We start from the raw sequence: 24,683 nt of genomic DNA, 5'->3' as shown, positions 1-24,683 counted from the left end.
CATGTTATCCTCCGAGCATCACAGAATATAACATTCCCATAATCCTGCATTGCATTAAAGCCAATTACCGCGTGGCTGTCTACAGAGAGCCTGCCATGTACTCACCCTTTTAGCGCCCGCTTCTATTCAGTTCGGTCTGCGTGGATCGAATATCTGCTTGGCACGAGGTGCCCAGGGCTACTGCCCTGCCTTATAAGTGCAGGCGTGGCACATAGTGCAAAAACGGATCCCCTACGGTGGGTGGAGCAATACCAGCTTATTTTGCAGAAAATGCACAAAAGCACACTCTGTACTGTTGTGGCAATTAGAAGTCTCAGCTTTGAAACATTCTGTAAGAAAACAAAGCAGTTAATTAGCCTCTGCCTCCATTAGGCGACCGACAAGGAAATAGGGCGGAGAAACTTAGAAAAAAACAAGTAAAACGTTTAGAAATGGAGCACGATTTTTTCCATGATCATTTTAGCTTTCCTAAAGCTTTTGCCGAATCGATTTGCTCTTGTTTCTACAAAGGCAATTCCAAGGGTGCCCATCACTGTTCTGGGAAGATAGCAACATGCCATTTGTCTGCCACCTTGTACTGCTAAGTCTTTCCTATCTGTCGATTTACTTGGTGACGCTTGGAATACGTGGTTCCTGTGATCTAGTCTCCAGATTTTCCCTGGCCTTCTAAGCACCATTGCAACAGCAACTTTTGAAGTTGGTATCAATTAAAAGCTCCATGGATTTATGGACGGTCTTTCTCTGGACCTTTTCAGCTAGGAGACCGTTTTGTTTACAAACATGTATCCCAAAATGTCCCTAGAGATTCCCCCGACTCGTCGAGTCCCATGTTGTGACCTCCTGTCCCAGATGTTTTCATCTGCTGAGAAGTTCTGCCAAGTTCAATGTAAGACAGGTTCTCTTTAGAACCCCTGAGCTTGACGATGTTCAAAGCGTTGGCATCCAAAGTCAAGGACAGCAAAGTCCCATTAAAAAGTACCTGGGTTTTTACCCATGTCCCTTGTAGCCTCACAGACATTCCTGTGGTGAGCAAAGTATCCTGATAGTGCCTCTTTTAGACCCTGGAATGTAGCTACAGACCCTTCCGTAAGATCACCTGCGCAGACACGCCCCCCGCAAGCGCCAGGAAACTCTTCTTTCTGTGGTTGTCGTTGTGGCCCAAAGCATTAATACACACAGTGAAGTCTCTTAGCCACCTCACTCACTTGCGGCCCATGTTGCTGGTATGCAGCAGGTGGTCAAAAGCAGTTGTACAGATAACGATAAACATCCTGGGCGAGGACGTCACCACCATCATTGGAATCAATCTCCTCGTCCGACATAACAACGTTTGCTTTCTAGCAAACATTTTTCCCTTGCCTCTACTCTGCATCTGTCCCTCACTTTCTGCTGCCTCCACTCCAGTACTTCATGCACCATGGTCACATCACTAACACAGCTGGCCGTGCCACCATCCTACACTTTAAAATGTCTAATGTTGGTTGTCCCTGGTGACTGACTGTTGCATTTACTACCAATCCTACCCCCCACAACCTGGTCTGAACGTCAATCAAACTCACCCCATTGTAAGAAGCTCACTGCTTCCCATCAAATTTGATTTCTTATATATTGTGCATTCTTTTGTGACCAAAAGAGCCTTGTTCCTCACAGTATATACACATTTAAAATATATTTAAATAAATAAATATATATATATACAAAGTCTGGGAGTCTTCGTGAATACGTGTCTCTCCTGTTACAGGCCACTGTGTAGTGGGCACACACCACCTAGTCTTCTCCTCCTCCTGGAGGGGGCCCCCCAGGCTGTTGCCGTGCTGGGTTGCAGCCTCCCCAATAGATGCAGATTACATATTCCAATAATACAGAACGTGCGGTGAGAGAGGGCACTCCCCCCCCCCTCACAGGCTGCATCACGAGGACCACCTCGCTTCCCAAACAGGAACACTACCAGCGTGAGCGCTCATTGCTCTCAGCGGCGGCGCACGCGGAGTCTTCACGCCGTGTGCCGCAGACATTGAGGCGCCCTCGCTTTCAGGGTCGCGGGACAGCGCACCGCCACTTTCCCAGCAGGTCCAGGCGCGCACGCGGTTTGAACCGCAGTCGTCACCAAAGGTAGCCTCTCACAAATGGGCTACAGGGGCCGTGTCATTAACATAAACCACCACCAGAACGGACGAATATTTCCAACTCCTTTATTCTTCAGCATCGGTTGTCCCTGACTACCTCCCCACTATGTCACTTTCCGTTCCACGTTCTCTTTGGTTCCACTACCGCATAACGATGCGGGAAGCCTGTATAGTGGGCAACATCTTGTGTGACGTTGCAGCCCTGCATTGGCGGCCCTAGTTATCGTTGATTGGTGATCTGTCTTGGACGGACTGATGCGATGTATTCTAACAGGAAGCAACTGCTAAGATATATCCTGGTGCACAGATAACCTGGAAGCATTGGTGGCTGGTGATTTTTTTGAGTGGGGGGGTGGGTGAACATGTTTCTCATGAACACGCAGGAATCACTGAGCACAGCAATGGAGATGAGGCTCTCCCCCGAATAAATTAAATAAACATAATGGGTGAAAATGGTGCATTTTAAAAGTACACTTTCTGTGGACATTTGGGTAAAAAAAAAACAGTTTGCAATCAGGTGTGCAAGGTAGTGCATGAACAACCCAATACATGTCAAGTCAGCAACAGTGCACAGGAGCATTTCCCAATGCATGTTCATGATGTCTTTACCCACAATATATGCCAGTATAAAGAGTGTTTTCATGCTGGCTGTGCCCATATTTGCAAACTCTGAATCTTATTCTTTTCCTTTCCCCTGCTGACCGTGCTTCATCTGTCCTGCTTTCTGAATCTGATTTTGCTATTTCTCATGAACTATTTCTCTCCTATGCTCGTCCATTCCTCTCACTCCTCCTCTCCCCCCTCTTCATCTAATTGTGTCACTCCTTTCACCCCTGTGATGTCATCTTTTCACTTGCACACTGACTTGGATATCGCTTCTGCTCTTGCTAGGTCTTCGCCTACATCTTTTCCCAGTGATCCTCTTCCCTAATTCTGCCCATCTACTCTACTATTATCCACTGTTTTATGCCCCTTTTCAACTCTACTCTTTCTTCTTCTACTGTCTCTTTTTCTTTCAAAACACCTCTATCCTCTCTATTCTGAAAGAAACCTCGCTTGACCCTTCTTTGCCTTCCAACTTTCCCTCCACCTCTCTCATTTCTTTCCTCTCCAGATGTCTGTTTATTCTCAGGTTTCTTTCTTCATCAATTTGCACTCACTTCTACCACATTTCCACTCAGGTTTTAGGCCGCGCCACTCCACTGAAACCGCTCTTCTGGCTGCTACCAGTTTGTTCTTTATGTCACGCTATTCTAAACTTTCCTCCTATCTTGTTGTTCTGGATCGGTCACCACCTTTGACTCTTTCCACCATTCTATGCTTCTTTCATCTCTTGCTGAACTTGGCTTTCGTAACTCTCTCTTTAATTGGTTCCATCTCTCGGGTCACACTTATTCAGTCTCTTGGGCTGGTCACTCCTCGCCTACCATGCCCCTTTCTCAGGGCGTTCCCCAAGGGTCAGTAATTGGCCCTCTCCTCTTCTCTTTCTATACCTCTGCCCTCGCCTCATCATCTTTTTATTCGTTTCTTCTTACCACCTTTATGCTGATTCTCAAATCATCCCATCTTTGACCTCTTTCACTGATTCTGTTCATTATCTGCCTGTCTTCCTGCAATACAGACATGTATGTCTTCCCACTACCTGTACCTTAATCCCTCTGAAAGAGAGGTTCTCTTATTTCCCACTCATTCTGTTCCCCCTCCCCTCTCTCCTCCCTGTTTCCTTTCCCCCTCTACTCTTTCGATTTCCACTTCTGCCCGTAATCTTGGCGTCATATTTGACTCTTCATTTTCCTTTTCCTCTCATATCTCCCATTCTTGTCGCTACCAACTGTTTAACATCTGGAAGGCCCATCAACTCCTCACTTTTTTGCCTTCCAAGCTCCTTAGCTCGTCTCTAGTTTTTTCCAGACTATTTTATTGCTCTTCTCGCCTCTCTTCCTTCCTCTCAACTTGGCCCTCTTCGCTTGGTTTATCATTCATCTATTCACGTCCTTTGCACTTTTTTCCCTATGGACTCCAATTCTTTTGTATTGCACACTTTACAATGGCTGTCCTTTGAAGCTTGTCGCCTTTTCCACTTCCTTTCAAATGCATCCATGTCCTTGCCCCTTACTATCTTTCCTCCCTTATTTCATTCTATACCCCATCACATTCTCTTAGCTCGCAATCGCTTTTGCTCTTAGCTGTTCCCGCCCTGTTGCGCTTCATCTTGTTTCCGCTCCTTTGCCTTGGTCGTTCCCCATCTTTGGAAATCCCTCCCCCTTTCTCTAGGTTGTCTAGCTTCTCTCCTCTCTTCAAAACCCACCTTAAAGCTCATCTTCTTTATAACTGATCTGTTGGTTTGATTATTTGACATTTTCATATTGGCGCCCCAGCCAGCCCACATGTCACCACGCACAAGTGAGCACTGACTCATGTCCCCCAGCGCCCCCATCCACCCAGCAGTGAGGGGCATCTGCCAGCAGGCCCCGACTCATGTCCCACAGTACCCCCATCCACCCAGCAGTGAGGGGCACCTGCCAGCAGGCCCCGACTCATGTCCCCTAGCACCCCCATCCACCCAGCAGTGAGGGGCCCTTGCAAGCAGGCCCCGACCCATGTCCCCCAGCACCCCCATCCTCCCAGCAGTGAGGGGCACCTGCCAGCAGGCTCTGACTCATGTCCCCCAGCACCCCCATCCACCCAGCATTGTACCATTTGTTGTTTATGTGAAGCGCTATAAAAATATAATAAAATACAACTATCAACACATGCCAGTATTCCCATATAAGAACATACTCATGTTTACTTTGCCCATAATTCCAGTAATGATGCTATAAAACACAGTACATTCTGACTCTAGAAATATATGCCAGTATGACCATGTAAGAACATATTAATTTTGGCTTTGCCAGTAAACAATTCCATGCCACTGAAAGAAAATATGTCCAAACTGGCTACACCTTTGTTGGTTGGTGTGGCCATGCAAAAACTCTCATCATGTTGGCTTTACTGTTGAGGCCAGTAGAAAATGACATGCCACAGTAAGACACCATTGGGGTAATTCATAGAATTCAGCACACAAGTGGCACACGCGGCTGGCGCACAGTGTGCGCGTGCGGCAGTCTGCGCCAGCCGCGTGCGCCAAAATCCATTTCCGCGCACAGCGTATTCATGGATTTCAACATCCATAACCAGCCGTGGTGCAGAGTAGCGCAGCGACCCTGCAGCTGCGCCAGTTACGCCCGCAACCTCTCCCTGTGCGCCATGAACAGCGCACAAATCCCGTACATGACGCACAGGCCAGTGGACCAGCATACAGCTCCCTAACCACGAAAACGTCTGTAAAACTCCCCGTGCACCCCTCCGAATACACGTACCCCACTGCACGGGAAGTTTAACACGCGATTGGCCTTGTGCGAGCGGGTTATGTGTATTTCGGCAGTGCGCAGGAAGTTACACACGCGATTGGCCCTGTGCGAGCGGGGTTCGTGTATTTCTGGGGTGCATGGGAACTTCCACACGGGATTGGCCTTGTGCGAGCGGGGTACGTGTATTTCGAGGGTGCGCTGGAAGTTTCACACGCGATTGGCCTTGTGCAAGCGGGGCACGTGTATTTCAGGGGTGAGCGGTAAATTACACACACGATTGGTCCTGTGCGAGCGGGGTACGTGTATTTCAGGGTGCGTGGGAAGTTTCACACACGATTGGCCCTGTGTGAGTGGGGTATCTGTATTTCGGGGGTGCGCGGGACGTTTCACACGCGATTGGCCCTGTGCGAGCAGGATACGTGTATTTTTGGGGTACGCGGGAAGTTTTACACGCGATTGGCCTTGTGCGAGCGGGTAGTACGTGCATTATGGGTGTGCCCCAACGAATAGGCAGTGTGTGCCCTCCCAGGTGTGCCCTCCCCCCCTCCCCAGGGCCTGCAGGCAGACCCCAACACAGAGGTACACACTGCACCCCTGGCCATGCCCCTCAGGCAGCCCATCCACCCTGGCGAAGCACACCAGCCAGCCCACATGTCACCACGCACAAGTGAGCACTGACTCATGTCCCCCAGCACCCCCATCCACCCAGCAGTGAGGGGCACCTGCCAGCAGGCCCCGACTCATGTCCCCTAGCACCCCCATCCACCCAGCAGTGAGGGGCACCTGCCAGCAGGCCCCGACCCATGTCCCCCAGCACCCCATCCACCCAGCAGTGAGGGGCACCTGCCAGCAGGCTCCGACTCATGTCCCCCAGCACCCCTATCCACCCAGCATTGAGGGTCAGGCCCCAACTTATGTCCCCCTGCAATACAACAGGAAGCTGCAGAATCATGGGCCTCATGTGCACCAAAATACCACAGCACGCCACCCCAGTCTTGACATGCTATGATTTCACCAATCCACCCCACACCAACATGCCTATGTCAGGACACAAATCAAAAGTCAACCACATACATCAACACATGTCTGTCTCACACACACACACACTGTTTGCCATAGATCGTGTAAACCCACATATTGACATGGATGAACCCAATGAGCGAATCCCACACATGGAATTAAAATATCAAAATGTATTATGAACAAAATCAATGTAATGAAATGAAAGCCAAAAAAATAATACAAACATGAAAAGAAATGCATGTCCAAAAATATGAAAAAGGAAATGTAGATCCAATCCAAAGAAATCCTAAAGACAAATGGTCCACCAAAACAAATCCAAAGGAAACGTAAAAATCAAAATCCATTGCTTCATGGTGAAATCCAAAGAAAATGTACACATTAATCCAATGTCCAACTATGTACAAGCAATTTGCAAAGGGTCCATGAGCCCAACAAAAGAACTGAAACCTATCAAAGAAACTACCTAAGAAATAACTATATACAAAAGTGTGGGGCATAGTCCAATCACCCCAAAATAAAGCAAAACGAAAATGAAACCTACCACTAAAAACTATTTACAATGGTGGCGGGCTAGTCCGAGGGCTCACTTTCTGATGTCGCGGGCCAGGGCATCATCGAACTCCTGCTCAATGTCCTGAAGGCTGTCCTCTTCCATGGCCCCGAGGGTTCGCAGGGACGACTCCAACTCCCTGAGAATAGCCCCGAGGCACTCGGCCCTCCTCAGTACCCTCCGCAAGGAGTTCTGACCATTGTGAGCCGTGCCTCTTCTGCCCGCCGCCGCTCCGCACCTATGGCCTGGCCCAACCGCTGCCACATGGAAGACACTTCCAATCCTGGGTCCTCCTGCCCTCTGGCCGATGCCTGCCCTTCCGATGTTGATGACCCAAAGCCATCATCACTCCCACCTTGTTGCTGCTGCTGTGCCTGTGCCCTGGCTCTTGCTGCTTGCACGTCCTCCTCCGGCTGGGGTGCAGTTGTCGTGGTGGCCACCCCTGCTGGACGTCCGACTCCCGACTGTGGCAGGGATGTGTCCTCCACCAGCCTGGCCGCTGGGTCAGAGGCAGCTCCACAGGGTACCCAGGTGATACATGGGTGGGAAGATGGCATGGAGGACGACTGGCGCATAGGGGGTTCAGGTGAGGAGGGGGTCGGAATAAGGTCCAGCATACGGAGGAATCCAGCCCTGGTGACCCGTCCCAGTAGGTCAACGCGGTCAATGAGGCATCCGAGATGACGTGCAGTGTCTTCACTAAAACACTGCAGGTCACCTCACATGCCCAGTTGACGCAACGCCATCCCAGCCAGGACAGGCTCAACCCGGTTCCGGATTGCCACGTCCGCAGGGAGAGGAAGGCCAGTTGTTGTGCACTCATCCCCTCCCTGAAAACGGGTCTGGACGTAGGCATCCCTGCTGGTGCAGGATGATGCAGTCACAGGATCGGGGACAGGATTACACACAGGCACCTCCGCGGCAGCCTGTGCTGCCTCCTGTCCCTACCCCTGCACTGCACCACTAGAACCAGTGGAATCCCCATCTCGAGACCCCATGTTTGTCCCTTCCACGGCCTCCTCCTCCACCAAACCCCCCACCAACCTGGATGACTCCATGCCATCTTCCTCTGTCGGACCCTGTGGGGTCTCAGCTGCCCCTTCTGCTGCCGAGGAGTCCACCTCCGACCTCCGCCTCTTGGACATACCCTCGGCAGCTGCAGCCTGGGATGCGGCACCAGACTCCTCATTCCCCGGCAAGATGACAACGTGGGAGGGGAGCCGGGCCTTGCGTCTCCGGCTGGTGGTGCGATCCCTGCCGCTTTGCTCCACAGCACCCTCTTCGCCCTCTTCATCAGTTGACACTACAGACAGGGAGAGATAGAACACAGGAATCAGGGCACTGTACAATGGACTGATACACAAATGACAGTTGCACATGAGTGGCAGGGTACGCGACACACAGGGGCAACCACAGTTGGAAAATACTTGTGCAACTCACTGTCTGCCTTGAAATAGAACATGAAAAAGACGCACGTGTGTGCGTTGGCAACACCCCCGCCAAAAGAAGAAAAGAACGCAGTCTGAGGAAACAGGGAGTACGAACTGGAAACGTTGTGAAGTAATCGCGTGTGAACCGACAAGAAGTACAAGAATCACCCGCTCGCTCTCCACAAAAAGCACGTACAAGAAAATAGCGTCATACTCGTACCTTTTAAGCCAGCCCACATGTGCAACGTCACTTACGTGCTTACGCGCTAAGGCCCTTTCCTCCAATAGCACGGTGACGTGCAGTTTTCTCACGTGCTGATTCACTATGCACCCGTGTTGTGCGGAATGCCCGTGTGCGTAACGTCACTTATGCGCTTACGCGCTGAGGTGCCTTTCCTCCAATTTCACGCTGACGTGCACTTTTTTCACATGCCAAATCACTCCGTATCAAGCTGGCCACGCAACAACACACGGAAGACCACGCTCCTGTCCCGAAGGCCATATTCCTGTGCCCCAGAGCCCCGAGCACGCTCCCACCTGCCATCTGCTGCTGCCTGCCTGCCTGCTGCCCACGCGTCCTGCTATTTGGCGCCTACACGTCAGCCAAGGGTGCAGGTGCTGTGACCACCCATGCTGGAATTGAAGACTCCCGACTGGGATACCATCGCTCCACAGCCCAGCCACAGGACCCAGTTGCCCACCCACACCTGCCACTGGGGTTGCCATGTCGGACACTACACCATCTGGCACCACTGGCAACCCCCAGGCAGAGAGACATTACTGCAGTTGCCCTTGAACTGTCATCTTGCAACAACATTGTTCAACATTTTCAGTGTTCATTCAGCCTGATTGTTTCAATCCTCCCATTTTTACAACACATTTTTCTGCCCTAATGCCACTTATGTGACATGCTTCTGTCATAGATTACACACCACAATGGCCCACATTTATTACCTTATTATGGGAATGATTTGACCATTCAGGCTGATTGAGTAAGGGCCAGCTCACATTAATTTTTGGGCCCTGTTTGAATGTGGAACATGACTGTTGTCTCCTGTCATGTTGAAGTGACCAACCATTGATGTATCCATCTTCCTGCCATCACTGTATCATTGAACACTGGATGTGTTGCAGTGTGTGGCACATGCATATTTTATCACACTATTTTGTATTTTTCATCTCATCATGTCCATCTCACAAGGATGGGTGACACTACTCATTCACTAACATATGGCTGTACTTGTCAAATGTACCATGGCTATGCTACGTGCCATCTGTGTGCTGGCATGTGTCATGTATGTGTATTGGACATGCCACTCACAGGCTAATGTGTGATGCCAGTGCTATCCAGCATGCAGCAAATCTGTTGCTTTTCCATCTTTGAGTCCTCAGTGTCTGCTTTTTGCCTCCCTTTCCAACTCATTGACAGTGCATGCATGCCAGAGTTATAGTCATGTGGGACATGTGTAATTCATGTACTGGATCTCTGGCTTGTCAGGCCTATGTGTGTGCTATGGTTCTCATGCCTGTTTCCATTTGTTGTCTTTCATGTTTTTGCAGGTGATGAAGCACTTGATGCTGTTGAGGTGGAGGAGATGGTGCGGACCCAGGAGGAATCTCAGCCGCAACCGGGCACCATGGGAGGACGTGGGGTGGTGGTGGGTGAAAACCCAATCCTCCTGCAGACCATACTGTCCACGGGTGTCTCTGGGTGCACCTCCCCAGACCTCTATGATTCAGGTGCTGAATCGGACAGCGAGACATATGTGCCATCACAGGTGAGTGTTTCTGGCTGCGATGCTGTTCTGTCCAACCCACCTGCACCGGGGGTAGACCCCTCTATGGGGATGTCAGTGTTGGTAACTCTGCCTTTGGCGGTTACGGATGCAAGGTCACACTCCAAAACATTAGCTCTTGTTCCTGGGCCAGCAGATCAAAGGGGGAATGCAGTCCTGCAGCCTCAGGCAGTGCCAGCACAGCAAGGTGCAGATCACCTTGCCCCAAACAGGTGTGGTGCCCGCAAACGCGGTGGCCGTGTGACTCCAGGCAATACTGTATGGGAAAACTCCATCTACAGTATAGCAGCACAACAGGGAGTATCGTGTGAAATGATGGCTCAGGCAATGGATAGTGTGGCCACTTCCATTCTCCTCCCTGAAAGCAGATGGAGCTCCAACAGCAGGCAACAGACTCCATTTGCCAATCACACAGGGAGGACATGTTGGCGTCCAACAAGGACAGACGGGCGGCACTGGAGACTCTGCGCAAAGCCATATCTGTAGAGTCACAGGGCCACAGGGAAGCCCTGAGGTTAGAATACCAGTTCCTCAGGGAGACTCTGGGTGAACTTGAGGCTTCCTGAAATTTTAGGTCAGAACAGCAGCTGGAGCAGCTCACACGTTCACTCTCAGCAGAGCTCCAGACAACCTGTGCGGAGATCCGGGCATCACGCGAGGCCATACAGGTAGAAATGTGGGCTACCCGTGAGGTGCTGCATGGGGATCTCCGTACCATCATCCTCCAGAACGAAACCTTCCACACCTGCATGCTTGCTGCCATGGAGGACCATACCAGGGCTTTACGTGGGCTGCCTCACATAGCACGGCCACCTCCTGATGTAGCAGCAGAGGGTGAAGAGAGCGACAGCTGTTCTCCCACAGTAGCGTAGCCGTGCAGGCCATGAGCCCATGGAGGTATTTTTTTTTCTCAACATCCACGCAGGTGGGTGTTGGGGTGCACCCTGTCCTCGAACCTCCTGTGTGCCCCCCCCCGGTCCACACATGGCCATTTTTGATTTTAGTATTTTTTTTTTTAACAGTGTGTTGCCTTGTGTGGCTCCCACTGTGTATTCCAGCTGGGCACATGCAGGCTTGTCCTGTCTTTGGGTTAGATGCTTGGGTTCCTGACACACACACCCCTTCTGCTCCCCCTTTACATGGGCTTGCAAAGGGTGTGACCAAGTGACAGTAACTTACACAGTGACATTGGGCTCCCATGAGCTGTGTGGGCAGTCTGTAGTCAAAACTGTGTGCACATCCCTAGTGGGGATTGTTGTTGGATTGAACACTGCATGGTGTATTGATATGTCCTTGTGCATCCATGTCTTTCTCCTTGTACCTCACATGTACCTTCTTCATGTTTTCACAAGGCCGTCTCCTTTGCAGATGCAGTTCATGTTGAATGCAGTACACTGACACATTTGCCTGACAGCAACACTCTGCAGTTGGAAGGGGTGGATGTGCTGGCTTAGTCAGGTTGTGAGACTTGCACTACTTTGATTTTGTACTGTCATATTTTGCCACTGTTTCATCCTGTGTTGCTGGTAAGTATTTGTTCATGTGTGCTGTTTCTTATTGATTACTGGGAGCATATTTTCTGTGGCCTTTTTACATTTGGGACAGTGCACTTTGTGACACTTGTGTCATGTGTTGTGCATTCATTTGGTTTTGCTTTCACATTGCATGACATGCCACGGTGTGTTGGGCAGCTGAGATGGGGAGGGGTTGGGTGACATGGCACTATTTTCATGTTGTATTTTGCAAGGGGGTAGTCATTCATGCTGCATGAATGTGTGTCTTTTTGTGACACATCATTGGTTGTCTTTAAGTAGGTAAGGATGCACACAATGTCACACTTCCAGTTGACCAATCTCAGGCTGGTATGGTTGTGACAGTTGACTGTTCCTTATGACATCATCATTGATTGTCAGCTGGTATGTGCCAGGGCTGTGTGCATTCCACATGGGTAGGATATTAGGTGACGTAATTAGCCACCAGCTGGGTACGGGCTGCCTCACCACGTGCCCTTTCACCTCCCATGCGCAGCGGCCGTGCATGTGGTTGGGGATGTGTGTGCACCACCATGTCCACCCGCAGGCCCCGGCGGGTTGCAACGTTGTGCAGGACACATGCTGCCACTATGATCCTGCACACTACTGGGGCCGCGTATAGCAGCTGCCCACAAGAGCGGTCAAGGGAGCGAAAGCGTGACTTCAGCACTCCGAATGTGCGCTCCACTATGCCCCGGGTTGCAATATGGGCTGTGTTGTATCTTACCTCAGGTGGTGTGGTGGGGTTCTGAATTGGCATCATCATGTGGGTGCTCAGAGGGTAGGCACTGTCCCCTGGGGTGGTGATGATGGGTATCATTAGTGGGGTTGTCACATTACTCAGTATCTGACATTCATGCATGTGCAGAGGCATTTATACTCACCCATCAGCCATGTATCACCATGTCGCCCAGCTTCTAGGTCCCGGTTTAGGGGTGACATTCTGAAAATGAAACTATCATGGGTGGACCCTGGATAGTTGGCATATACTGAGGTGATGATTCCCTTGGCATCACATACTACGTGCACATTTATGGAATGCCAGTGCTTGCGGTTTCTATAGATGTGCTCAGTTGCCCTGGGAGGACGTAGAGCCACATGGGTGCAATCAATGGCACCTAGCACTTTGATGAAGTGTGCCACCCCTTAAAAGTCCTGGACGGCAGCCTGCCTTTCTGCTGGTGTTCTGGGCATGTATATGTGCCTGCGGAATGAGGAGCGTGCAGTCATGATGGCCAACACCTGGTGTAGGCAGCGTGACTGTGTGGCCTGTGACACCCCCCCACTATGGCACTTGTCTGCTGAAATGAACCAGTAGCCAAGAAGTGCAGTACATTGCGCACCTTTTCCAAGGGGCTCAGTGTTTGGGAGCACAGGGTGGGTGATGTGAGGTCATCCTCCCACTCACTCACCAGGTCGAGTATTATGTGTGATGGAAACCTGTACCTCCCATACACCTGGTCATCAGGCATCCCAAAAAGGCTGGTCCTGGGTGAAAAAATGTGGGGCCTGGCTATCCTCCTCCTCCTGCGGTGTCCCACGACCACTGCTGCGAGGAACGGTATATTCATCGTAGCGTCTGAGCTTGTTTGTTGTTTGCGCGCACTTTTATGCTGCGCGGGGCCGCGTACGCCTGTTTCCTGCTGGCGTACATGTTTCCGGATTAGCGCGTCTTTTTTGGCGCATGCGTTTCCCCTGTTCGATTCCATGAATACGTGTTGTAGGCGCGCTTGTGGGTGTTGTGAGCATTTACCTCCTGTACTTCCCCCCGTAACGCCCACATTTTCACGCGTTGTTCCCCATTCCGCATGTTACGCCCCGTGTTACGCCCACTTTTGTTGTATGCGCTGCGCTTTGTGCGCGTAGCACACGCCGTTTAAAGACGTGTGCGCCCACATGCGCCACCCACGATTTTAGCACACATCCCAGGATTTACAAGCGCACTGACTTCCATGAATCGATGTGCGCGGCTTTGGCACGCTTGCGCTGTGATTTTCACGCTTGCGGTGCCATTTTCGGCGCACATTGATTCCATGAATCGGCCTGCATGTCTGGACTGGCTGCAATCAAGCTGCGCCTCAGTGAAGAGGCCATGAATGGATGAAACAGTTTTGGGGCTTGCATGTGTTCCTGTGCATTGAATTTGAGGCCTTGCAGTTTGGGCTAGCCTGCTCACATTTGTGATATGAAGTTGCATTTGGGTGATCCCCTTTTGTAATGGCTGAGACAGGCTAAAAAGATGTCATTGAAGGATGCAAAGAAAATGGTTTTGGTTACTACAAAGCCTCCCTTTCATAACTTTCTGGCTCAAGGGGCACATACCATATACTATCCAAGACACACACTTTTCAGAAATGTGTGGTGTTTCTATATTTTTCATGGGGCAGGGCTTGCCAGGAAAAGAAACTGCTGATGTATATTGGTGGAATATGCTTAAGAAAATAAAGTATGCCATAGAATAAAATCAACATGGCTGCCTTTCTACCTTACCCTATCCCATGATTTATAAGAACCTATACCAGGGGAAGAGGTAGCTTTTCCTGCAGGTGACAGGTGGCTTCTGAAGGGAGCACACCAACGGGCAGGTGATAAATATTATCGGTGGAAGAGCATTAACATCTCCCTGAATTAGTGAGAGTGATGGAACGTAGTCAGGTAGCCCTAAAGTAATGTATGAGAAATCTGGAGTCGGGGTGTGGGGGGGTTCTACCTCCAAAAACGTTTTTTTAAATAATGTTTTGATTTGATGCATTTTACTTGGTAGTGTATGTATTGGTACATGTACATGTACAATGGATGCCAGGCCACCATAATGCACAGGAACATTTTACAACATTGTCATGATGTTCCTGCCCACAATATATGCCAGCACTATCACTGTAAAGCACATGCACTGATATCTGTGCCCACGATATATACCTTCAGCGCCACTGTAAATCACTTTCATGATGCTGCTGCCACCGTTCTAGGTTTTCATTGCCTCTTTAAATCATTTTCATGATGCTAGTGCCTCCAATATATCTCCTTGTTGCCACTGTAAAAAGCGTTATGTTTTTGTCCACACTATATGATATCAACACACTTTAAAAGGCTTTCTTGATGCTGGTACCACAAATTAAGGTCATCATTACCACTTTAAATCACATTGGTGACGCAAGTGCCCCTAATATGTCATCCCTACCACTTTGGAACTATTTCTTGAAGCTTGGGACCCCCAGTATAGAGCCTCTCTGCCACTTTAAAACACTTTCATGATTCTACCCTGTATGTCTCGGATTCTATGTCATCAATTCCACTGAAAACATCTTTCATTATGCGGGTGTTAACAGTATGTGCCATCACAGGTTGTCATTGCTACGTTAAATCATGGTCATCATGAAGGTGCCCCAACTATAGGTCTTTTTTGTCAAACTAAAATACTTTCATGATGCTGTTGTCATCAATGCCACTGATACTGCATGTCATCAGTTCCACTAAATACAGCTTTCCTGTCATCATTACCACTTTAAATCAAATTCGTAATTCTGGTTCCATTAATATGTCATCAATGCCACTTTAAAAAACTTTCATAATGCCTGTGCCCAAAAAATAGGTGATCGTTGCTATTGTAAACCACTTTCAGGGTGCTTTTGTCCACACTGTACATCATCAACCACATTTTAAAAAACGTTAATGATGCTGGTGGTCACACGAAGTGTTATCATTGCAACTTTGAATTGCATTCATGATGCTGATGCCCCCAATATGTCATCAATGCTACTGTATAGTAGTTTCCTGATGCTGGTGTCTTTGGTGGAAAAAAGTGGCCTTGACCTATTTACACTCTCGCCACTCCTTTGCACATCCACACACAAACACACACACGCGTGAACACACACCACATAAATCTCTCACTCTCAGGCTCACACAAATGCATATATCTGCATGCTAACATACTGCCACAGGCTCACACACACATATGCACACACATATGCACGCTTGCACACACTCCCAGCTCCCACAACCTCTTAGACTGCACCTTCAGACTCATACAAACTCAGACATACACATAAACACATGCTCAAAGACACCCACCCACCAGGCTGAAACACTTGCACATAAACATTTTAATTTACCGGACACTCGGCTCAGCCACTCTGCTGCTTTGCCGCCAGCAAGAATCCACCCAAAGGGGCCGTGGCTTGGCACCAAGGTTGATGGCCGCCTGAATCAGAACCTCCCGCCCTTGGTAATGGTATATATGTGACCACAATGCCTCACGATCATTTTTATTAATTAACTGCTGCTTCTGATTACTGTGCCTTACCTCTGGCACCGTCGACACCTTTTTCAGTAACTTTGCTGAACTTGTCTAAGGAAGCCTCTTGCTCCACTACGGACGCTTCATGTGTTACTGCTGAGGAGAGGCTCGGCCGACATTCTAACGCAACACTTTGCATTGCTGGAGCTCGGCCTCACTCCCATGCCAACTACTGGACAAAAATGATAGCAATTATAAAAATATAATGAAATGGAAACTTAGTGCTTCTATGTACTATTACGAGGTGAGACTGTGTCGCATCGTTTCATTGCTGTTTTGACCATTCTAACGTGTTTTTTTGCGCCACATGCTCCTGAAATTCTGCTATGTGAGATTTGAATTGGAACAGTATTTTCATCTTCACTTATCTCCTGTTAGCCCAAGACCCATCTTCTTTGTCTTTTTATAGCAAAGCATATTATTGTTAACCGTGGCTTCCGGGAAAAGTGGACACAAGCCTACACCGGTTAATAAAGAATCCCATGCCACTTTATCTTCAGCCACACATAAAAGGCCCAAAAGTGATTCTCCTCCACTGCCTGGTTCCACTGACCCCACAGTGGAGTTGCTTCTGAAAGAGATTAGGTCACTAAAACCCTTCATTGAAACCACCAATTGGAAATTACAGCAATTGGATGACAGGTGGTGTGCATTCCAAAACAGAATGGATGAAGTGGAAAAAAAGAATATGTTTTGTTGAGGATATTTCACCTAGAGTCCATCAGCTGGAGAACTCTGTTAAAGAGCTTCAGAGGCAAAACGAGGAATTGGAAACTCGAGGAAGAAGGAACAACCTTCGTATTTCGGGCCAGCCTGAGGGATGTGAAGGGAATGACGCCATTTTGTTCCTACATAAAATGCTCTGGGCTCTACTCCATATCCCACCAGACATTGTTCTCAATGTTCAACAAGCGCTTCACATTGGGCCCTTAAAATCTGCTCAGTCACCTCGCCCTATGCCACGTACTCTGATTTTTTTACTATTGGAATACACTCAACTGCAACGTATCATCTCCAAGGCAAAATAAAATAACTCTCTTATTTGGCATGGCAGCAGAACGCTTATCTCTCAGGATGTAGCTAGGAAAATCTGTTCAATGAAGAAAAGAGTTTCTCCCCTATCGTCTGGCGTTAAAACTACTCAATGTCAGATATGATCTTTTTCATCCGTTTTCTTTCAAAGTCACATCCAAAGGACAAACATCGGTCTTTGATGACCCGGCCGACCTCAAAGCTTTCATTAGATTGCTTAAATCAGACAGCATGGACACATCTACTCCACCTACTCTCTCTGCCTCCGGTACCTGAAGCATCACCTTTGCTTCATTGATGTACCATTGCACTACTCCTGCTTGCATTGTGGTTATTGATTATCTAGTAACTTTATTTCGTTTTTTTCTCTTTTTGTCACAGGTGCGGTTACTGCTGTTTTGGGTGCCCGTCCTCCGATAGGGCTCGTAAAGAAGTCCATTTCGGTCACACCTAGCTCTCAACTTAGTACTGCTTTCCTCCTGTGTAAGTTGTCACTTGTATGTTATTATTTCTGATTCCTGCCACTCCGTTCTTCTCTTTTCATCTTTATGCACCGTCATATAGATGTCATGTTTTTACATACCCCTACTCTACTTATGTGTCTATCCTATGTGTTGCACTGACTCTCAATATGGTACTTTTTTGTCGACTGATTATATGATTGTTTCCTCTACTCTTTGCCTTTTTCATATGGTAGTTCTCACTTTCATTATATTTGCAATGCATTTTCATATGTGTCCATCAATTATGTTTAACTGTGCATAGTGGGATTTACATGCATATCTTGGAATGTGAAACGTTTTAATAATCTAAACAAAAGATACAGGCTTCTAGCTCTGTTGCTTGTATTCAAGAAACCCACCTATCCATGATGGAATCAATGAAACTGAAATCGTTGTGGGTTCAAAATGTAATTGCTAGCCCAGCTGTAGCAAAGAAAAATGGCGCTGCTATACTTATCAACACAAATGTACCCCATAAGATCCTGGGTCAGGGTATAGATCGTGAGGGAAGGTGGCTATGGGTTAAGCTACACATAGGTGCTAATGTGAAATCTATTATGAATATCTATGGCCCAACATTCCGACCTTGGTCTTGGTATAACCACGTTTATATATTGACTGGTATGCACAGACCCTACCTTCTCCCCCAATGACAAGGCAGCATATGATCCACCTATCTTGGGTGGGCAGCTCTGCGGATGGTTGTGTGGCATGCCTGACCTGGGGTTGGCTGAGTTAGTCGTCCATACAGACGTATTTTGTTGGTATACCTACCCATGGCCCCTCTTCCTTCGTTTCCAGTTGGTCAAATCCCACCGACATCATCAGATTTCTTTTTCTCCCCACACCCTCCTCAATTCATCATTAAACAACCCTATATCTATAAAACCGTTACAAAAAACCCCCATAACCATAACAATGAGTATGGTCCACTATAACATTAAACAACCAATACAATCGATGCATCAGGATCACACATAATGTGACAAGAAAGAAGGAAGAAAACAAAAGAAGGAGAAAATGTGCAAACATGAGGGATGAGTCAAAACAGGGGAGCAGGGGAGAGAAAAAGAGAGAGAGGATGTAGCAAAACACATACTCGCAGAATTACAGAGAGGAGCACAGAATCCACTGTCTGCGCGCCCCACATTATGACTTTAACTGCTATGGCTCTTAGGGCAACCAATAACCTCCCATGTGTGTACTTTCTGCTAAGCGAGGGGGGCACGCTCCCCATTAACACTTCTAGTGGTGTAGAAAGGTATGTTTAATCTAAAAATTCAAAGTATACGTTGCCATATCGCCTCCCGGAACGAGTATGAGAATTTGCACGCAAATAACATTTGCAGCAGGTTACCTTCCTTTTCCCTACATGACCTACAGTGTGTGCTTCCTCTACCTTTGCATGCTATTGCTTAGCGGTAAGCCGTAAAGAGAGCCCCATTATAAATAAGGCTTCTGGTTTTTTACGGTATTTATTTTTCTGACATTTCCGCCTGTATTTTTCCATATTTATTTTTGGCCCTTTTTTTAGTATTTATCCACATTTCTGTTTTGTCGTATGAAAAAGAAAATACGCAACCAATATTTTTCTGCATTTATTCTAATAAAATAATGCATTTATTAAAGCACACATGCAACCATATAGGAAAAGAAATGCTTGCTCCATTTTTTCCATAACAACAAATGGTTGCTCCTGTGACTGCTGCTGCCTTAATATATGCTGTCAGCAATTTGAACAAATGTAATACTATGTTTATACCCGTTTTTCCATTTTTATAAATAATTAGGGACAGAAAGCAGATTGATTTCCGTCTGTATTTATGTGTAAACATAAGTAAAAACGGAAAACTGGAAGCCTTCATTATCAACTAGGTATAATGTATGCATTGTGGACACAGCAAGTGAGGTGTGCCCGATTTCATGCCACACACGTGCCCATCTATCATCTAATAATGCAACCCCACATTCACTGTTCTATGCTAATTCAGTTTCCTGTTGGGATCTGTCTCATCCACTGATTCTGGGTAGCATAAATACCTGACACCTTACGGGTGGCTTTCGTCCAGCCCCCAGTCGCTACCATTGCCACCCACCCAGCCAGTTGCCCGTAATATAAGAATCTGCTGGCGGGTAACCGTACAACTTCTGTATTGATGCAAAGTGGAGATCCCCTGAGGCTGACCGTATCTTATGCAGATACAGTATTCACTGCTTCTCGCACTAGGACCAATGTAAGAATTTGCCCACTGTTCCTAGTTTAAAATGATGCCATTATGGGATCCTTCCATGCGGAAGCTGCTCACCTACTGTTACTACAGCCAAAGTTTTGCGATGCTTTGCTGGTAAATGTTATCTGGTGGACCCCTGCAGGGAGGGTTTTGCCCCTAATTGTGGTATGTCGCCTATGTGATAGGGATATGCCAATGATGCTCCCAGGTCCATCCGTACCGGCTGATGTTCTCTGGCCGACTCGGATGCCCACCCCATTCCCTGCCTTATACCAAATGCTGTCAAGTACCTTTCAAAGTTAGAGAATTTCACTCCGCCCTGAAACTGGTGCAATTGAAGTCTGCTGAGGGATATCCTGGCCCTCCTCCCATTCCACCAGACATTAGTGAATACCCTATATAATTGCGCAAAAAAGACGAGGGTCATTGGAGGGGTAACATTGCCAGGCTATAAACAATTACCAAGGAGATGCACATTTTAATAGTTGCTAGCCTACCCCACCAGGTAGGAGTAGCGGAGACCACCTGTTTAATAAACCCTCTATCTTGGATTTAAGCTTCATGCAATTCAATTGTAGTGTGCCAGCAATGTGTGTTGCAAAATCAATACCAAGATACTTATTATTTATTAATTTTTTATTGTTCATTTATAATGCACTTAATACCAGAGAGTGGTTTCTAAGCATGGGATCGGGATTAAAATCTGTGTTGCGCTGCATTGCCTTGCTTCCAAGACAAACGTGTTGCCCCTGAGCGTTGCCTCAATTTAAGGCTCTGATTCTTGATATGTGAACAGAAACATAAATTACCTAGGGGCATTACTTACATTTTGCCTAAATTAGGTTTATCTCCAGCTACCCAGAGTATCATATCATTACTTTTTTTATTAGTTGTTTTAATCAAGAAAAAAATCTTGACTTTTCAACATACATAAACTTAATAAGATTACACATTTTGATACATAAAATCCTACATGAGACAACATTTCAGGAAATTATTAAAAACAAAACTAAATAAAAAATGATCAAACACAAATTATCATCCCTTGATATTTACATTTATAATTTTCACATTTGGTAAAACCAAAAACTATAAAAGAAAGAAAAGGAAGGGAAGCTATTTGTTTAAAACAATATGTGCCATGATTATACATTAAGGATATTTTCATAAAATGTCTCAAGTATTGTGATTACAATTTAATTACAATTACTGCCTTTTTCAACAGTCCTAAACTATATAAAAAATTAAGAATTGCATATCTAACCTTTTTCCTAGTTGAATGATACAATAGCTCCCAAGCCCTTGCCATAGATAGATCACAGTAACCCTCAAACAGGGGTTTAAAATGCATAATCCTCTGTGATAGTAACATGACACATTCTGTGCAAAGATGCTTCAATGTTTCAGGTACAGTTTTACAAAACCGACATTGCAAGTCACTTGCTGTTATAAGCTTACGTATGTATAGAACTTCATGCGTGGGCCACAGATAATCATCATGCAGACGTGCATAAGGAAATCTGGTTAGACAACTTTCTACTACACCATACCGTTTTAGTGCAAAAGGGTTATCTATAAACTTCTGATATTTGGAACATGCACTCCTTGTTTGGATCCAATCATATTCCCATGTGCGCATTTTGGCTTTATCTGGATTCTCAAGTAATAGCTTTAAAGAGAAGCCTGTGTTATTAACAATCTTCTGTGCTTTCCCACACCACATTAGAGGGAATTAATCCAACAAATTTAACAAATAGTCTGCCATAAGTCATATCAAGCCAGTTTTTGTCGAGGCCAAAACACATTTATGGTAGAGTGAACATAATTTCCACTTATGCATTGCATACAGCAATAGCAAGCCTAATTCATGCCTTACTAAACATATGGGTTTGGATGCTGGCAGATTCAATACTTGCTTCCAGTAACCCCCTTCCAATCTCGACCAGTAATTGTATGATTTGCCTATTGATGCTTCAGTACCATACAAGATTACAGGGACTCATTTTTGTTTCTTAATAAATGAGAATAGGTGAGATGGAAAATTTACAGAATTTTGCTTTAATAATACGGGCACTTTTACCCTGTTGGTTGGTTACAAGGGTACCTAAGTATAAGTATGATGACACCGAGGTCAGGGATACTTTTTGAAGTGGCCACTTATACTTGATCGTGCGTTGGTTATCATTTCCAAACTGGATGACTTTCGTTTTCATGACATTAATTGATATGCAATTCTTCTGTGTGTACTTATCAAGTGCACCTAGCAAATCTCGTAGTCCCTTGGGAGTCTTGGAAAATAAAACCTTATCGTCTGCATAAAGAAGGAATTTCACTTGCACACCATTGATTTTTGGGGGGTCAGCTATAATTTCTGTAAAACAACATCCAACATCCGAAATAAAAAAGTTAAACATAGCAGATGCTAACAGGCAACCCTGCTTTAAACCACGGGCAGTGTGAATTGGGTCTGACAGTAAGCCGTCAGAGGTTAATTTGACCTGTATTGAGGTGTCGGAATGCAGATCAATCAACCATTTCAGGATAAACCAAGGGCACCCTTTATCCTTCAGTTATTTGGACAGCAGCTCACGTGACATAGCATCAAAGGCCATGCGAAAGTCTATGAAGGCAGTATATAGGGCCTGATGACGTTGCTACGCTTGATGTAAGATACTGTTCAAGGTTATAATATTGACAGCTGTGACAAGGCCCATCAAGAAACCCGTTTGCAAAGGATCGCGAAAGTTACTTGCGTCCAACCAAGAATTGAATTGCCCCAAAATTAAACGTGCAAATATTTTGCCTGGGCAATCTTATAATTCAACAGGTCGATAAGACTTAGGTTCGTCCCTGTTGCCTTTTTTAAAGATGGGGAGCATTATGGACTGTTTCCAGGAATTGGGGATTTGGCCCACCGCAAATATATGCCTGAAAATCTGGTAAAGTATTTATGCTCACTCTTGAGGATGATCACTCATGCCATTGTGCAACCCGTCGGGCCCCAGAGCACGTGAGCGATTTAGATTATTGAAACAATGTAGAATATCTTCTATTTCTAATGGAAAGGAATGAGTTACGTTTTCAACAATTGCATTCCACTGCAAATCAGCAAAAGGGGAGCCTTTCAGATCCCAAAAATATTCCTGCCAGGCCTCATTAGACATCGAGCTAATTTGTATATCACCTTGTGACTTGGAGACAGCATTACTCAAACATGCCCAAATGCCACTCGTAGATTTGTCTATTATTTGCTTAAGCATGTACTCGCCATCTCGTTGATGCCGAAGGAATCTCCGCGCTTTCAGCCATGTCTTGTATGCCATTCTCAAATTTTTTTTCACTGTGAGTCTATCTTTATTTAATTGATGTTTCAGATTGCGAATGTTTCACCTGAGACGAGATTTCTCACACTAAGTCCTAAATCAAAAACATGACAATGTCTGGTCTTCATGCTAGAATCTGGTAGACTATGTTCTTTAAAAACCTGTATCAACTGCACATAACAGTCTGAACCATCTGCGTAAGGGGAGTTAAAGGTCTTCTTAATTTGTGCTCTGAATTGGGTTAGTTTATGTGAGTTCCAGCGCAACCAATTGCCCTCGTTATTCACAGACACATTTGCCAGATGCCAATTGTTTTGTATGATCTGTGAATTCGATGGAATCTTACAACAAGCCTGAAGAATGTTATGGTCACTTAGGCTTGATGGGATAACCTTCAGGGATAACACATGTTTCAGAAAGTTGGTATTCACAAGAATATAATCCAAGGTGGTTTGTTTTTGGCTTCTGCCCCTTGTGGGCTGCAACGGAACATCACCTGCCACCAAACCATTCAGCATCACAAATTCCCTTTCTTTCATTATTGAAGATCAGATTCTTTCACCATGCGCAAGTTCGAGATCATGGTTAGGAAGCAAGTGTAAATTCAGGTCACCCACAATAAGGGTATGTGATAACCAAGAGTCAGAAGTAGTGTATCCAGAATCAAGAGCAAGTGTTTCAAAAACAGGTCTGCTTCTAATGTTTGCTGCTTGCTCCAATATATGTTAATGATGGCAAATGTTGTTGTACCTCTTGTTAGCTTCACGACTTGTAAGCAGGAAGTAGGGGTTGGGCATAGTACACTGATTACGCCAGAAGCTTTATTTGACTGCTAATAGTAGCCCGCCCATGCGGCGCACCGCCATTTTCCTGGTAGCCTGTGTTGCAATAATCGTATGGGAGGCCCATACCAGTGCTCTCATGAGCCAGGTTTCTTGGAGCGCAATAATGTCATAAGTCCCCAAACCAGTCTTCCAAGAGTTAATAATATGCTTATGACCTCTCATATTCCAAGAGATCATGGTGATGTTTTCAGCAATTTCACACTGTTATGATCCAACTCCATATGAATGCATTACTGGGGGATGGTGTTGAGTGACTCTGTATTTTCTCCATTGGCGCCCTCTGGGTGGACTTATAGATCTTAATTATCGGCTGCTCGACTTTCTGATCATTTTGCCTGGTGTCTTGAATTAATATGAAGCCCAGATCGAACAGAGCCATCCTGGCCTGCCACAGTATGTTAGCTAACAGCCCAGATCGAATGTAAATCCTCGCTTCTAACAAATCATGACAATTACCGAATTCCACTAGGTATATGTGATGTTCCTAAATTATTACATTAAATCCTTATTACGGACATATTGAGCAGCAGGCAAATCTCGACATTTTAATGTTAAAGAGTGATTTTTTTTGTCTATTTTGACCATGAGATCCCATAGATGTTATCTGGGTTTGATTCGCAGGGATAGAGGGAACTATAT

General features: G+C 46.5%; 1 long non-coding RNA gene across 1 annotated transcript in view; it reads left to right on the top strand.

Moving 5' to 3' along the window:
* Nucleotides 1–17,317: 17,317 nt before the first annotated feature.
* LOC138493278 (uncharacterized) overlaps nt 17,318–24,683 on the top strand; it is a 91,042-nt gene continuing 83,676 nt past the window's right edge. Inside the window, exon 1 of the long non-coding RNA XR_011276350.1 lies at nt 17,318–17,625. This is a non-coding gene — a long non-coding RNA (uncharacterized lncRNA). The remainder of the gene's footprint in view (nt 17,626–24,683) is intronic.

Source organism: Ambystoma mexicanum, chromosome 10, assembly GCF_040938575.1.
Source record: "Ambystoma mexicanum isolate Mex_15411 chromosome 10, UKY_AmexF1_1, whole genome shotgun sequence".
Classification (NCBI taxonomy): Eukaryota; Metazoa; Chordata; class Amphibia; order Caudata; family Ambystomatidae; genus Ambystoma; species Ambystoma mexicanum.
This window is presented reverse-complemented; position numbering and strand designations above follow the sequence as displayed.